At 37.4% G+C, this 16,213-nt stretch overlaps 1 pseudogene; it reads left to right on the top strand.

The window, feature by feature from the left end:
- The first annotated feature begins 10,155 nt into the window (after positions 1 to 10,155).
- The window catches only part of LOC101649997, a 28,428-nt pseudogene continuing 22,370 nt past the window's right edge, over positions 10,156 to 16,213 (top strand).

The following is a 16,213-nucleotide window of genomic DNA, read 5'->3' as shown; positions in this document are numbered from 1 at the left end:
GCTCCCCAAATTGTACTCAAATGGTTATACCCTTCAGGTCAGTAAATGCAACGAACATTTTTCAACCATCATTTCATTTCATCTATAAGTAATCTATGTTACTCAAACTACTCTTTCCTTTTTTTTTTGAAACCATTTTATTGGTATTTCATCTATATATACAATTCAATAGTTCATTCATATTAAGAAGAGTTGTACAATCATTACTACAATCATTTTTTAACATTTTCTTCATCCTAGTACTCATTGATGTTAGTGTAATTTTTTTTTCAAATTGTGGTAAAAATATACATAACAAAGCATTCTCCAATTTAACAACTTCTATATGTACAATTCAGTACCATTGATTATACTCTTCAAGTTATACAATATTACTGATATTTTTCCCCAAATTATTCCACTACCATTAATATAAACTCAATGCCCCCTAAGCAAAAACTCTTCCTCCTTGATCCATGGTAATAATTGATCAACTTTGGTTTCTTCTTCTTTGTTTTTTTAGTAGTTTTCTTGGTATTAATAATATTCACATATCATACATTTCCATAGTTGTCACTTAAGAATCATTTTATTGGGGGCTTGTGCAACTCTTATCGCAATCCATAAATACATCCATTATGTCAAGCACATTTGTCCATTTGTTGCCAGTTAAGTCACTTTTAAGAAGAGTTATATACACATCATCACAATCAGTTCTAGTACTCCCTCTCCATCCCTGAACAATCACTGCATCAGTTACTGTCTCTACGCATCCACTCCTTCTGTACCTCATAAACTGGGAAACCTAATAGAAACAATATAAACAAAAACATAGCAAAAGAGAAATACGGAAAAAGAAAATAATAATGATAAAAATAAAAAGAAAGAAAAGACCACCAGCAGTATTTAAAAAGCCAGCGAAGAAATGTCTGTCTTGCACAAAGCAAGAAATATTGAATCCTAGAGCAACTTCAGTTTGGGCCAAGAAGGTGGTCAGCTGAACAAATATTACGTCACACCGTGGTCTGCTCCCCCATCATCACGTTGACAATAACCTCGGTTGGACAGTACAGCTCCTCAAGTCCCTCGCCTGAGGCCAGAGGGGATCTGCCAGAGGCTGAATCTGACTCGATACTCGGCAGATGGACTCCGGGTTCCCTGGGTCCTCCTTAGCCTTCTACAACTTGAGTGTTCAAAATTTAAGCTCTGATTCTTTCCCCCTGTATCATAGTTGAGCTTTGTTATCATTGTTGGAACACACAGGCGGGTGTGCTTTTTCCATGTGGACGTAGTTGATTCCTCATTTAGATGACTGCTTGTTTGAATACCAACCTTTAAGACCCCAGACACTATTCTAATTGATAGCTAGGCACCATCTGCTTTATTCTCCCCACTTTGCTGAAGCGCCCTTATCTTCAGTGATCTCCTCATGAAGGCAAGTATTGAGCAGAGCCATGTCATAAGAACTAACTGTTCTTGGATTTGGGGGCTAGAATTAAGTGGGAACCCAGATCCATCTGCCTGTCCACGAGTTACAAATGACTCTAGCTTCCTTTGGATGTCATATTATGACAAAAACAGAACCAAACAAGAACAACAACCAAAAACAATCAAACAAACAAAAACATTTTCAATCATTCCCCTGGGGTATAAGGTGATTGCATTGGTCGCATCAGTAATTTATTCATTGGCATAGAATTTGAGACACTGTTGATATGAGGAGTGTATGTGAGTATAGCCCAACTGCAAGCTGAAATCCATGAGTTGTTGCTTTGTACAGATTGATTTTTTTAATTGATTGAACTCCGTTTACATTAAGCATGCATTTGGTGCTAGGGGAAAATTTATTGCAACATTTCTTACATCCTTGCCTATCATGTGAATACCTTTAATATTAATGCAAGGGGAGCATTGAGATATTAAATATATGATGGCTCTGGGTCCCCTCTTTCATTGGAAGCCCATTAAGGCGGGGGTCCCATTCAAGGTCCACGACCTCCATTTCCACATTCTTGAAGTGGTCGTGTTTTGCTTCCTCTCCTCTTAGGGATTTTCAGTCCTTAGTCCAAGGGCTACAGGTAGTTTTGAGGTAGGGCCCCAGTTTGTTCAGTTAGGGTTCCACATGTTATCCTGCTGGTGTAGCTCTCAGGTGATGCCATGTGCCCTGTAAGGTCAGCATCTAGGGTCATCATAATGCTCAGTCCATGGCATGGCTCAGTGAGGGTTGGGGAAAAACATACTTGAAGTACCTATTCAGGAACAGAGAACTGGTTTTATTCACCCCTTTAATTTCCCTACAATTATTGTTTAGCATCCTTTCCCGATGTGAGATTGCTCCTCCCATTTACCCACCCAAAGCACCAACAGAAACATCAGTGCCTCCTCTGAAATGTAGATGCTCCCCTCTCCTGGTCTTGATTTGCCAGTAAAATTCTCCTCTCGTCCCTGTGGAGGGCCTGTTGGTTTGTTGCAGCCTTGTCTCATTGTTGTACACCATCAAGTGGGTGGTCTTCTCTTTTCCCCCTTCCTAAAGGCGTGACCTTTTGAGGTTGTTCTTACAAAGTGTACATACGGGCTTCATGGCCAGTTGGCAGACCTTCTACCCTTTAGTTTGGGAATTGCTCTCTAAGATTTGTTTAACTGGTGTTTCTCCTTACAGTACTAGATTCGTACGATATGGACCCTTTTGTGATCGACGAATTTACTCAGCGCAATGGTTTTCAGGTCCTTTCACGTCATGCAGTGCTTCATGCTTTCAGCTCTGTGTTTTGTTTTTTTCCCAGGGGGGGGTGGGGCGTGCCGGGAGGGATGCATAGTATTCCATTGTGTGTAGGTACCACCATTTATTTATCCATCCTTCCACTATTGTGCATTTGGACTGCTTCCAGTTTCTTGCTGTGGTGAACTGTGATGCTATAAACAGGGGAGCGCATACTTGTATTGTGGCTCTTATTTGGGGTTTGTGCCTACTAAGCGGCACTGCTGGATCATATGGGATTTCAATTCCCAGTTGCTTTAAGCATCGCCACATCGTTTTCCAGAGTAATTGTATGTATTTCACAAGTCCACTGAGAGTGTGTATGAGTGCCATTCTTTCCACAACCCCTCCAGCATTTGTGGTTTTCTGTTTTTTATGAACTGGGTTAGCATTGTGGATGTAAGGTTGTATCTTGTTGTGGTTTTAATTTGCTTAGCCCCAATGGCTAGTGATCATGAGCATTTTTTCATGTGTTTGTAAGCCATTTGTGCTTCATTTGTGGTGAACAGTCTCATTTCTTAATTGGGTCTTTTTTTTTACTGAGCTGTTGTAGTGTTCTGTAGGTATTGGTAATTTGACCCTTGTCTGATGTGACATTGGGAAAAAAATGTGTTCCAATCTGTGGGCTCTCATTTTACTCTCCTGGTGAAGTCTTTGATGTGCATAAGTGATGTAATTTCAACATGTCCCAGTCATCTATCTTGTCCTGTTGCATGTGCGTCCGTAATTAGACTTGGTAGTCTATGCATGTTCTTCAATAGGGCTCTCAAGTTTGTTCCAGTTTTCTCATTGATGGTCCTGATAGCTCTGTGTAACATTTAGGTAACTCCATCCTGAGTTCACTTTTGTGCATGGGGAGAGATATGGGTCTAGTTTCACTCTTCTGCATATGGAAATCCAGTGTGTCCAGCACCATTTGCTGAAGAGGCTGTCTTTGTCCCATTGGATATTTCTAAGTCTGTTGTCAAAGATTAACTGCTTGTAGGCTGCTGCTTTTATCGCTGAGTTGACTGGTCTGATCCACTGGTCTGTCCATATCTCTCTCATTGTAGCAGTACCAACCTGCTTTGACGACTGTGGCTATGTAGCAGGAAGGTAGTGCTAGACCTCCTGCTTGGTTCCTCCTTTGAAGAAGTTCTTTGCTTATCCTGGGTCTTTTCCCTATCCATATGAAATTGATAATGAGTTTTTCAATTTCTTAAAAGAATGTATTTGGGATTTGGATTGGGATTGTGTTGTAGCTGTAGATTGTTTTAGGAAGTATTGACATTTTTCACAGTATTAAGTCTGCCTATCCGTGAACATGGGATATTCTTCCATTTATCTAGGTCTTTTCTGGTTTCTTGTAGTAATGTTCAGTAGTTTTTCTCTGTGTAGGTCTTTTGTTTTCCAGTTAGCTTTATTCTTATTTAATCTTTTGTGTGGTTATTGTAAATGATAATTGTTTTAATATCTTTTTCATAGTTCTCTTCAGTGGTATACAGGAATCCAATTGATTTGTGGTAATTAATTTTGTATCCTGAAACCTTGCTGAATCCCTTAATTGTTTCAAGTAGACTTTTTTTGGGTGGCAACTTCTCGGTTTTCAATATATAGGATCACATTATCTGCAAATCGCAGGAGTTTCACATCTTCCTTTTTTATTTCTATTCCCTTGATTTCTTTTTGTTGTCTGATGGCTCTAGCTAAGACTTCAAGCATAATGTTGAATAAGAGTGGTGATAGGGAACATCCTTGTCTGGTCCCTACTTTCAGTGGGAATGTTTCTAGTTTTTCCCCATTGAAGATATAATCATATAATGTATTCTGAAGATATAAGCTCTGCTCCACGTCCTAGACTTCAGAAATCCTGACTCATTTTTGAGACTTCTTATAGTGAATGATACCACTATCCATTGTATTAAGCAACTCAGAAGCCAAAATGTTATCTTTGACATCTCCTCCATTTCTCACAACTGTCTTACCAAACATTAATGAGTATGTCTTCACAATACAATATAAATGTCACCTATTATTGGTGGTGGCATTACTCCTATTGTTTTTATTATTTAAGGAGCCCAGGTGGTGCCGTTGGTAAGTATTCGATTTAGATGTAAGGTCAGAGATTCAACCTACCAGCTACACCACAGGAGAATGACGAGGCTACCTGGGAATGACAAACTCAGTGAAATGGTGCTGAATTCATCTTCAAAAAGAACATTTCCAGATTTATCATGAAATATAGTGTGGTATGTGATAAGATAATACTTATACACATATTAAGAAGCCCAGTTTTTTATTTTAATAAATCCTTTTGGGGTGGGGGGCTCTTACAGCTCTTATAACCATCCATACATCAATTATATTAAGCACACTTATACATATATTGCCATCACCATTTTCAAAACATTTTCTTTGTACTTGAGCCTTGGAATCAGCTCCTCTATTTTCCCCTCTCTTCCCCTCCCTCCATCCTTCCTTCATGAACCCTTGATGAATTATAATTTATTAAAACTTTAGATCTTACACCATCTGCTGTCTCCCTTCACCCACATTTCTGTCATTCATCTCCCTGGGGATAGGGGGTATGTTATACGTCGATCATTGCAAATGATTCCCCCTTTCTCCTTCTTCTCTCCCCACCTTCCCCCTACCCTCACGGTATTGTCACTCCCATTACTGTTCCTGAGGGGTTTATCTGTCCTGGATTCCATGTGTTGATAGCTCTTCACTGGACCAGTGTACATGCTCCTGTCTAGCCAGATTTGTAAGACAGAACTGGGGTCATGATAGTGGGTGGGAGGAAGCATTAAAGAACTAGAGGGATGTTGTTTGTTTTAATGGTGCTATACTGCACCCTGGCTAACTCTCCCTTCCTTGTTACCCTGCTGTGAGGAGATGTCCAATTATCTACTCCACTCCAACCCTCCTTGTTCACATCAATATGATTATTTGTTTTGGGTCTTCTGATGCCTGATACCTGATTCTGTCAACACCTCATGATCACACAGACTGGTGTGCTTCTTCCATGTGGGCTTTATTGATTCCCTGTTAGATGGCCACTTGTTTAATTTCAAGCCTTTAAGACCCAGATGCTATATCTTTGAATAGCCGGGCACCATCAGCTTTCTTCATCACATTTGCTTATGCACCCATTTTGTCTTCAGTAATTATGTTGGAAAGATGAGCATCGCAGAATGCCAGGTTATTAGAGCAAAGTGTTCTTGCATTGAGAGAGGATTTGAGTAGAGGTCCAATGTCTATCTGTTACCTTAATTCTTAACATATATATATGTACATAGACCTATATCCCTATCATTATATATTAATATATTTACATAGGTACATGCCTACATTTATGTTTCTATAAATGTCTTTTGTCTCCTAGTTCTTTACTCTATTTCCTTTTACTTTCCTCCTGTCCCAATATTATTCAAAATTACTTACCAGCAACTAAAGCCAATAATGAAGTAATTAAATAATTCTACCAATGTATTCAGTCTGAAGTTGATCAATCATGCAATCAAGATGCACTGATAATTACTGATGATTGCAATTTGAAAGTTTGAAACAAAGAGGAAGGATCAGTATTTGGAAAGATGGCTTTGCTGATAGAAACAGTTCTAGAGATCTTATAAGAGCATTATCTGGAACAGTGGTATCTTCACTGTAAATACCTATTTCAACAACCCAAATGATACTCTACTTTTATACCTTACCAGATTGAATAAACAAGAACCAAGTTGATTAATTTACTGGGAAAGGATTGTGAAGAAGCTCAATATCATCAGCCAAAACAAAGTCAGGGCCAGACAGTAGAACAGACCATCAGTTGCCTATTAGCAGGTGCAAGTTGAAGCTGAAGAAGATTAAAACAAATGTATGCAAGGAAAAATACAACTTTGAACATATACCACTTGAATTTGAAGAACGTATCATGAATAGATTTCATTTAAGGACAGATTTGACAAATTGAGCATTAATGATGGAAGACCTGACCAGTTGTATGATAACATCAGGAACTCAGTCGATGAAGAAAGCAAAGGTCATTAAAAAGACAAAAACGGAAGAAAACACCAAAGCAGTTGCCAGAAGACATTCTGAAACTTGCTATGGGATGAAGAGAAGCTGAAACACCTGGCATGAATGATGAAGGAAAAGACCTTAGCAGAATATGTCAAAGGGCAGCTCAAGAAGATAAAGTAAAGTATTATAACTAAAAGTGCAAAGACCTGAAGTTTAAAAAGAGCCAAGAAGGAAGAACATGCTCAGCACATCACATATACAAGCTGAAAGAACTGAAGAAATCATTGAAACCTAGAGTTGCAATAGAGAGTCTCTGAGAAAAATATCAACTGATGCAGGAAGCATCAAAAGAAGATGGAATGAACACAGTCACTATTCAACCATTTCACCAGGTTGAATTGATTTTATGAATCATAGAAGTAGTCGTTAAGAAAGCAAATTAAGTATTGTGCCAGACCTCTTTAAAACATTAAAGAGCAAACATGCTACTATGAGGACAAAGAGGCAACTAATCTAAGCCAGGCATTGTCAGTTGCCTCATATGCATGTGAAAGGTAAATGATGAATAAGAAAGACTGGAGAAGACTGGATGCATTTGATTTGTGATGCTGGCAGATAACATTGAAATTGCCACTGGAAGCCGGATAGAAGTACAGACAAACAGAGCAGTCCCTGGAGAAGGACTCCATGCTTGGAAAAGTAGAGGAGCAGGAAACGAGGAAAGTCCTCCCTGGGACAGACGGACACAGTAGCTGCAGCAAAGGCTCAAACATAACAATTGTGAGGGTGGCACGGGGCAGGGTGGTGCTTTGTTCTCTCGTAAGGCTTGAATTGGAGACCATCTGGTGACCTAACAACAGTGATGTACAGAAAGTACCTAATTTTGTATTTGAAAAGTAGGCTCTAGTATTTCAATATATTTCACAGATATTCCCGAGTTAATAACTACGAAAACCTTATTTCCAGATCTATTAAAGAAAATATAAATCAACATGCCTGAATATTGATTTGGATCCTTGTGTCCCGTTTTCTTTGACTTTAAGGACGTAGAACATGTGTTCTTTTCTTCTGTGTTTTCTGGTTGACTCTCTGGTGACCTGACATCAGATCTTTGATCTACGTTGTTTAAAGGTCTAATATGACAGAGAAAACAATTCTAAGAAGATGAACCATAAACATAGTATGACACTATTGAGGTGTTTGCATATTACCTAACATTTCCCATTTATAATTGAAATAGCTTCAAAGATTTAATAGATACTAGGGTTGACAGTCTCTTTAATACAAAGATTAAATCCTGAACTTCATATCATTTAGTCTTTCAGGTAATTTAGTTCACAGGCACTTGGGAAAACAGATCTCAAATATTTGTATAGAGTGTCTAGTAGCTAAATGCTAAATTGGTATTATTTCACGCCTGCTTAGCTTTCATGTCTATCAACATATCCATTCATAGATTGCTGTTATTGCAGGATTGTGTATGTTTGTACCTTTAATTCATGTGCTCCTCTAACCATCTTCTTTTTCCTCGATAAGTCTGTGCGGATGCCCCTACTGTCGTGTATTTCATTTCCTTTCATCCACGTTCATATGTGCCTGTCCTCTAATTATTTACCTTCTTCCCTCGCCCACGCCTGGTAATCTTCAAAGAATGGTTCTTTCTCTGCATGTATTTTTCTTGACCTTTTACGGGAGTGGCATCTTTCAATACTTGTCATTTAGTACTTGGGTAATTTCACTCAGCAAAAGATCTTCTAGGTTCATTCATGTTATGAGGTCTTTAGTAGATCCGTTCTGATGCTTAATAACATTGCATAGTATTCCACTGTCTGTGTAGCCATTCATCTGTTGATGCATATTTAGGTTGTTCCCATCTTTTTACTATTGGGAATAAGGCTGTGATGAACATGGTTGTGCATTTATTTGTGTGTGTGTGTGTGTGTGTGTGTGTGTGTGTGTGATGGCTCTTGTTTCTCTAGGATATGTACATAATAGTGAGATTTCTGGATCATATAGTATTTCTATTTTCAACATCCCAATGAAGTAATATTCCATTCTCAATGGTCATTATACCATTCTACAGGCCAGCTAGTAATGTCTGAGAATTCTAGTCACTCCACACCCTCACAAGCATTTGGGGTTTTATGCTCTTTTGAACTTTGCTACTAATGCTAGGGTGAAATGATAACTCTTTGCTGTTTTGATTTGTATCTCTTGAATGATTGATTGTGAGTATATCTTCATGTGTTTGTTGGCCTGAACATTTCTTTGGTGAGGTGTCTGTTCATGTCATCTCCTCTGCCCATTTTAAAACTTGTATTGTCTTTTCATTGCTGAGGAGTTGCATTTTTCTGTACATTTTACAGATTCACCCATTGTCATTGTCAAAATCTTTTTCTCATTCTGTAGGCTCTCTTTTGACTTTTTCAGTGAAGTATTTTGCTATGCACAATTTTTAGGAGGTCCCAGTTATCTGGGTTGTATTCTGCGATTTGAACATTATTTAGTTATGTGCAATAATTCTCTTCTGTTACATATAGGGCTCCTAAGTTTGCCCCTGTCTTTTCTTTGAGGATCTTCATAGATCTTAGGTTTTATATTTAGGTCTTTGATCCAGTTAGTTTTTATATATGGTGAAAGATATGGCTCCTGTTTCATTTTTTCTGGAAATGAATATCCACTTTTGCCATCACTGTTTGTTAAGGAGACTAACTCTTCTCCATTTAATGAATTTCAGTCCTATAGCAAAGATTACCTGTCCAGCCTCTTCTCTGACAACATTGGATCTCTATATGTAGAAAAATGAAACAGCACCCCATACCTCACCCTCTGTACAAAAACTAACTCAGAACGAATCAAATACCTAAATGTAAATCCCAGAGCTATAGAGATCATCAATGAGAAAATAGGAACGGACTTAAGGGCCCTCCTGCAAGCTCTACACAGACTATCAAACGTAGTGAAGGAAGTGCACAGAATAGAAGACATAACAGATGAGTGTTACCTACTAAAAAGAGAGCCCGCAGAATGGGAAAAAAATCCTAGCCATGACACAGTGGGCAAGGGACTAATCTCTACGATCTATAGAAGTCTGCAACATTTCAATAAGAAAACAATAAATAACCCAATTTAAAAAGCGGGCAAAAGATATGAATAGGAAGTTCACTAAAGGAGACATTTAAATAGCTAACAGACACATAAAAAATGCTTATAATCATTAGCCATACCGGAGATACAAAATCAAAACAATGATGAGATATCAACTTACATTGACATTGATAGCCCGTTTCAAGCCCATTTCAGAAAAACAGAAAACAACAAAAGCTGGAGAGGGTGTGGAGAGATTGAAACTCTCATCCACTGTAATTATATGCAACCACGGTGTACAGCTAGATAGTGATATCTCAGACCAAATGGGAATAGAAACTCCATCTCATCCTGCAATGCTTCTGCTGGGTATATGCGCTAAAGAAGTAAGAGATATATGTGCTCTCATTTTGACGGCAGCACTCTGCACAATAGCAAGAAATTGGAAACAACTCAAACGCCTAGCCGTAGAAGATGGGATAAAGGACTTTTGGTGCATACACTCAACGGAATGCTATACATCTCTAAAAGGGATTGAAGAAGACACAAATCACCTCACAACATGCATGCACGTGGAGAACATTACGCTGAGTGAAGCTACTCAGTCACAAAGGGGACACAGATTAGAGACCACTACTGTGAGTATAAACACCAAGACAGACCTCGGCATATGTCCTCAGGTCAGGTAATCACTTCAGATGGTCTCCCAAGCAAGGTTGTAACATAAACCTTCTAATGCTTATGAACTATTTATTACTTCCTTATTTGTACATCTACAAAAATCACTTCAGAGAAGACCCCACCCCTCAGATTTGGTTACTTTTTCATTTATCAGGAAATGGGAGAGGCCAAATAGCTCCTGCCCTTCAGCAGTGTGCCGAGGCTGCAGTTTAATGGACTCTTCTACAATGGCATTATGAAGAGAACCGAACTATTTCATTGGACTTAAAGCTGGGCACCCTGGGGTGGGATGAAGCAGACGATTGCTATCTCAATGTAATATACTTTGAAGTCATTGGACTCTGGGTCAAAAATCTTGACCCAGTGTTGTCCAAGAACTGACAACCTAAGACCACCATACAAATGCCATCTCCATATTTCCTTTGCTCTCTGTGACCTGGATTACTGCAGACTTAGTGAACAAATGTTATTGAAATTTTTACCTTGTGTCTGGCCCTCATTGTTTTCGTAAACAATGTTCAGTCACTAAATTTTTAACCTGTTTTTTAATCACCAGTCACTCCTCAGGAGAAAGATGAGGCTTTCTCTGCTCATCAAGATTTAGTCTTGGAACTCCACAGGGGCAGATCTCTACTGTACCAAGTCCCTGTGAGTGGGATAAGTTGGTAATGAGTGATATGTTGGGTTGGTATGAAGAGAGCAGTAGATGAGTGGTACAGGGAAAGGCAGTACTCCAGGGCACGATTGCCCAGACCTCCACCCTTGGTCCACATTGAGTGCTCAAGTGATAGGTAATACATCTCCATCCCCGGCTGACTTGGGTGGGGGTGTGGCATTGATGGGGCAGACCCATCTCTCCAACTTTTTCTCCATCTGCTCTAAGGTGTCATGTCCTATCCAGTGCATATCTAGAACGAACTACCTTTTGTCCTTCTGCGTTTTCTCAGTTGTCCATTCATTCCTCATATCCAGTAATCACTTTTTTAATCCCTACCCCACCCCCCCCAACCTGGCATGGCCAAGAATGGCTTGTTAGGAACAACTTGCCTTAATTTTCTTTACTTTAGAACCTTCACCCAATCCTTGTGTGACATTTTAAAGCTTTTCATGGTCAGAATGACTCAGCACTAACTATATATTGTTGAAAATTTACCTTAAAGTATCTCATCATTGTAATAGCTTATTTACCTTGTTTCTGAGATTTTTTTCTTCTTGTCCATCTCTGGATTTGTAGTTGTCTTATATGTGGGTATATGTCTCCATATTCTTTCTGAACAGAATTATGAAGTAACTAGATATGAAAAAAATACATTCACGTGTATTAATATATAATTTTACTATAGAAGATATTTGACACTTATGACCATTTTTATTAAAAACTGCTTACCTGCTTACATCTTTCTCACCTCCTCACTAGGCTTAATAAAACAGTACCTTCAAGTGTTTCTTGCATATAGTATAACTTCCAGATCCTTCCCTGGACTGTTCTTCTATGGGAAGTATCTATTTTGTCCAACTCTTTCTCTAAGGCAATGGTTTTCCATCTTATAGGCTTATGTACTTAAAATTTTAATTTATTTTAATTTAAATGCTAAAGATAAGAATAAGTTTTAAGCCCACCTTCTCAAAGAGTATCATCAAAAAGAATGAGGAAAGTCATTAGAGCTAGTAGCCTCAGCTGCTAAACTCATTTCACCACTCACTAAGCAGTAGAAAAGGAATATTTATATAGTACCAGCATTCTTCAGATAGATTAAGATAAAAAGGAATGGGCTTTGAAATATGAAACAGAAAAAGTCTCCCTTTGATTAGTCTAGGAAAATCTAACAGATACAGAAAGATTCCAAATTAAATGATGCACTGCATGGAGGTCTACTAGCTAAATAATTTAAGTAAATATGGTTGTCAAGAATCATATTAACAAAGAAAAAATTTAAATGTGCAAATGAAAATATTTAAAACAAATCAAAGAAGACAGGCTAAAATAAGCCAGAGGAAAGAGCAGGTTTTGCTGGAATAGAAATCATAGAAATTAGCACATCAGGCATGCCGTTGACATCTACAATAACAATGATGAAAATGTGTCTAGTGATCATACTCAAGGTGCACAAAGATAATCTTCCTTTCTTTAAAGTAAAACTCAGGACCCAAAGAGTGTCAGGGAGGCTCATTAAAGGACCATTCACGGCAGCCTAGAATTAGAGGCTACAACTTTGGGACCTCCATTTGAGATAAGATGAAACACAGACTCTAGAGAAGATCTGTACATTCAAATGCATTCCTGAGATAAACCTATAGAAAATTTCCCATAGGCTAAGGATGGGTAGCTATAAAATAGAGATTCGCATAATCATAAAAGGGATACCTTATTTCCATAAATGTTAAATTAATGATATTCAATGTGTGATTATATTTTAGTAATACAGTCCTGTTATAAAAAAACAATGGATTCTTTCAAGGTATAATACTTGATTTAATTGAGGTTCAACGTTAAGTGTTTCCTATAATCAACTTGGTTGCAAATGTTCATCTGTAAACATCATTCTTAGCTTAGCTTGTGAACCACAGAAGCAGATTTGATCCAGAGGTGATAATTTTCCAACACTTAACTTCTACTTTGACTTTGGAGTAATTCATATTCATGCTATTACCTTTACCACCAAACATCAAATAAAGATAAGAAAATTTGATCAATCTTATTACAAACTAAAAAATGTAAAAATCAAATGAGTTATTTGTTTTAATCAGACAAATGAAAACTTATATGGCTGATAAAACTCATTATTGGTGAGGAGGTAGGGAAATAGTTATTTCTATGAGCCATAGATGGAGATGTAAACTATCTGGAGAATAATTTGTGAAGATAAGTAAAAACAGAAAAAGTTAAGATCAATAGTATTATTTTAAATGGGAAATATGACTAAGAATGTTCAGATGCCAATATTCAATTTCATGGTAGGATGACTACACACATGAATACAAAACACACACATAGGCACAAACTTTCCCAACATAGTCAAACTGCAGAATTCCACCCACACGCACACACACACAAATTCAAAGCAGCAGCCAGATGTAGATTTCTTAAAATGGAAAACAATTAGCCAACAAAATAGCAAAATATTTAACTAAAATAATGGTATGTAGCTTTCATGTGAATTCTATATCATGTAAAATATGCTTGAAATATGAAAACAAGTTACACAACATGATGAATATAACTAATGTTATTTATATGTAGTAATGTATATATTATATAAATTTATTTAAATGAACATATTATATATTTATATAATTTTAAATATATACTTGCCACAAATAAGAAAAAGGAAGGCAAAATAAAGTCATTTCAGGCAAAAAGAATCAGACACACATGAGGAGGATCCTGAAGGACTTCCAAAAGGACTGCCATAGCAGAGGACAGATTTACACTGAAGAAAATGAAAAGCAAAGGAAGTAATAAACATGTCAGAAAATCTAAGCTATGAATAGCATTGTGAACACTGAGAATTCTAGAATACTTAATTGTGCTCATATATAACATTCAATATATATATTAAGGGACAGCAAGTAGAATAAATGTTTTGGGGAGGGGGGTAGTTACAGCGGTGGTAGTGGGGGCAGGTAAAAGGGAGCTGGCATCAAGATGTTTAGGAAGGAAAAGAATGCTTTGAAAGTGATTGCGGTAGCAATTATACAATATTGCTTGATGTGGTTGAACTATAGAATGCGATGATATCTGTATTAACCACCAATAAAATCGTTTTGAAAAAATAAAAATAAATAAAATTCAATGTTGAACTTTAGGGTGTGCATTTAACATCTTGTATTTGTATCTATATTTGCACCTGATATTGATACTTGACATAATAAGCAGTTCACAAATATGTTTAAACGGCTGCACACTTCTATAGGTATAGCTTGATGGCTAACACTTGTCTGTCAGCTTGTCATACTGTGGTGGCTTGTGTCTTGCTCTGACGCTGAAAGCTATGCCATCAGTGTCTCAAGTACCAACAGGTGTCACCCCTGGTGAGCAGGTTTCAACTGAAGTTCCAACCAAGAAGATCCTAGGAAGGAGGAGGAGGTAGTTCACGTCTGCTGGATTAGTCACTGAAAACCTCTGACTAGAACATTGCAACAGAACATTGTCTGATACAGGGTCGGAAGATGAGCGCTATCATCTATGGAAGCACTCAAACTATGACTAGGGAAGAGCGATCTCTTCCAAGTAGAGTTGATTTTAAAGATGTGGGTGGTGCTAAACTCTGAGGACCTTCATTTCTGAAGGGGTATGAATAAACATGAGAATATACAACAGCACACATCCATTAAAAATTGAAGTGAGGTACACAATGTAGGAATCTAGGAAAATTTGGAGATATTGAAAATGAAATGGAATGCATAAAGATTGATATCTTAAGAACATTCCCAGATCTTTGTTGAAATACAATGCTTTCTGTGATACAATATTTATACACATACAAAGAAGTTCAGTTAATACAACTATTCAAATTTACACACCAATCACTACTAATGAAGATCTGAAGAACCCTAGCTTCTTTAGTCTAAAATTTATCAAAAATGCAATCAAGATGTGTTGATAATTACTGGTGATTGGACTGTGAAAATTAAAAACAAAGCAGAATGATTAGAAGTTGAAAGTGTGGCCTTTGTGATGGAAATGAAGCTGGGAGTTCCATGATAAAACTTTGTAAGACAGACAACTTCTTCATTGCAAATGTTCTTTTTCCACAATATAAATGGTGAGTATGTCTGTGGATCTTGCCAGACACAGAATCAAATTAATTACATTTGTGGATGTAGACTATGGAGAAGCTCAACATAATTAGCCAAAACCAGGCTAGAAATCAATCATCCATAACCAGGCAGGGGCTGACCATCCACTGCTCTCATGCACGTTCAGTTATAAGTTTAAGAAAATTAAAATACGTCCACCATGTGAGCCAAATACAACCCGAGTTTAGAGAACATCTCAAAAACAGATTTGATTCATTGTAAACAAATGACCAAAGACCAGAAGAATTGTGGATGACATCAAGAAGATCATACTGCAGAAAGCAAAAGATAATTAAAAACATTAGAAAGAAATAAAAGGCCAAAGTGGATGTCAGAAGAGACTGAAATTTGTGCAACTCTATAATAGCTAAAACAAATGGAAGATATGGTGATGTAAAAGAGCTGAGACAATTTTCAAAAGATAGCATGCGAAGATAAAACAAAGTATAATGAAATGGGTATCTATCCAGGTATCTACCTGGAGTTAGCATATCAAAAGGTGGTAAGAATATGAGTATCATATATCAACCTGAAACAAATGGTGAAGTTTAAGCTCCAGGTACAGCATTAAAGGATTATATAGGCAAAGTATTAAATAATACAAGAGGCAGTAAAAAAGATGGAAGGAATACAGTCACTCTACCAAAAGAAATCGGTCAACATTCAACCATTTCTTTTTTTTTTTTTTTAGTGGTCATAGCACTTCCAGTGCTGTATTGTTGTTTTTTCTTTAAGTTTTATTTATTTATTATTATTTTTAATCATTTTTATTAGGGGCTCATACAACTCATCACAATCCATACACACATCAATTGTGTAAAGCGCATTTGCACATCATTCTCAAAACATTTTCTCTCCACTTAACCCCCAGGCATTAGGTCCTCATTTTTCCCCTCCCTCCCC

This window comes from Echinops telfairi, unplaced genomic scaffold (assembly GCF_000313985.2).
Source record: "Echinops telfairi isolate 266 unplaced genomic scaffold, ASM31398v2 ScPeMD7_7424;HRSCAF=8462, whole genome shotgun sequence".
Taxonomy (NCBI): Eukaryota; Metazoa; Chordata; class Mammalia; order Afrosoricida; family Tenrecidae; genus Echinops; species Echinops telfairi.
This window is presented reverse-complemented; position numbering and strand designations above follow the sequence as displayed.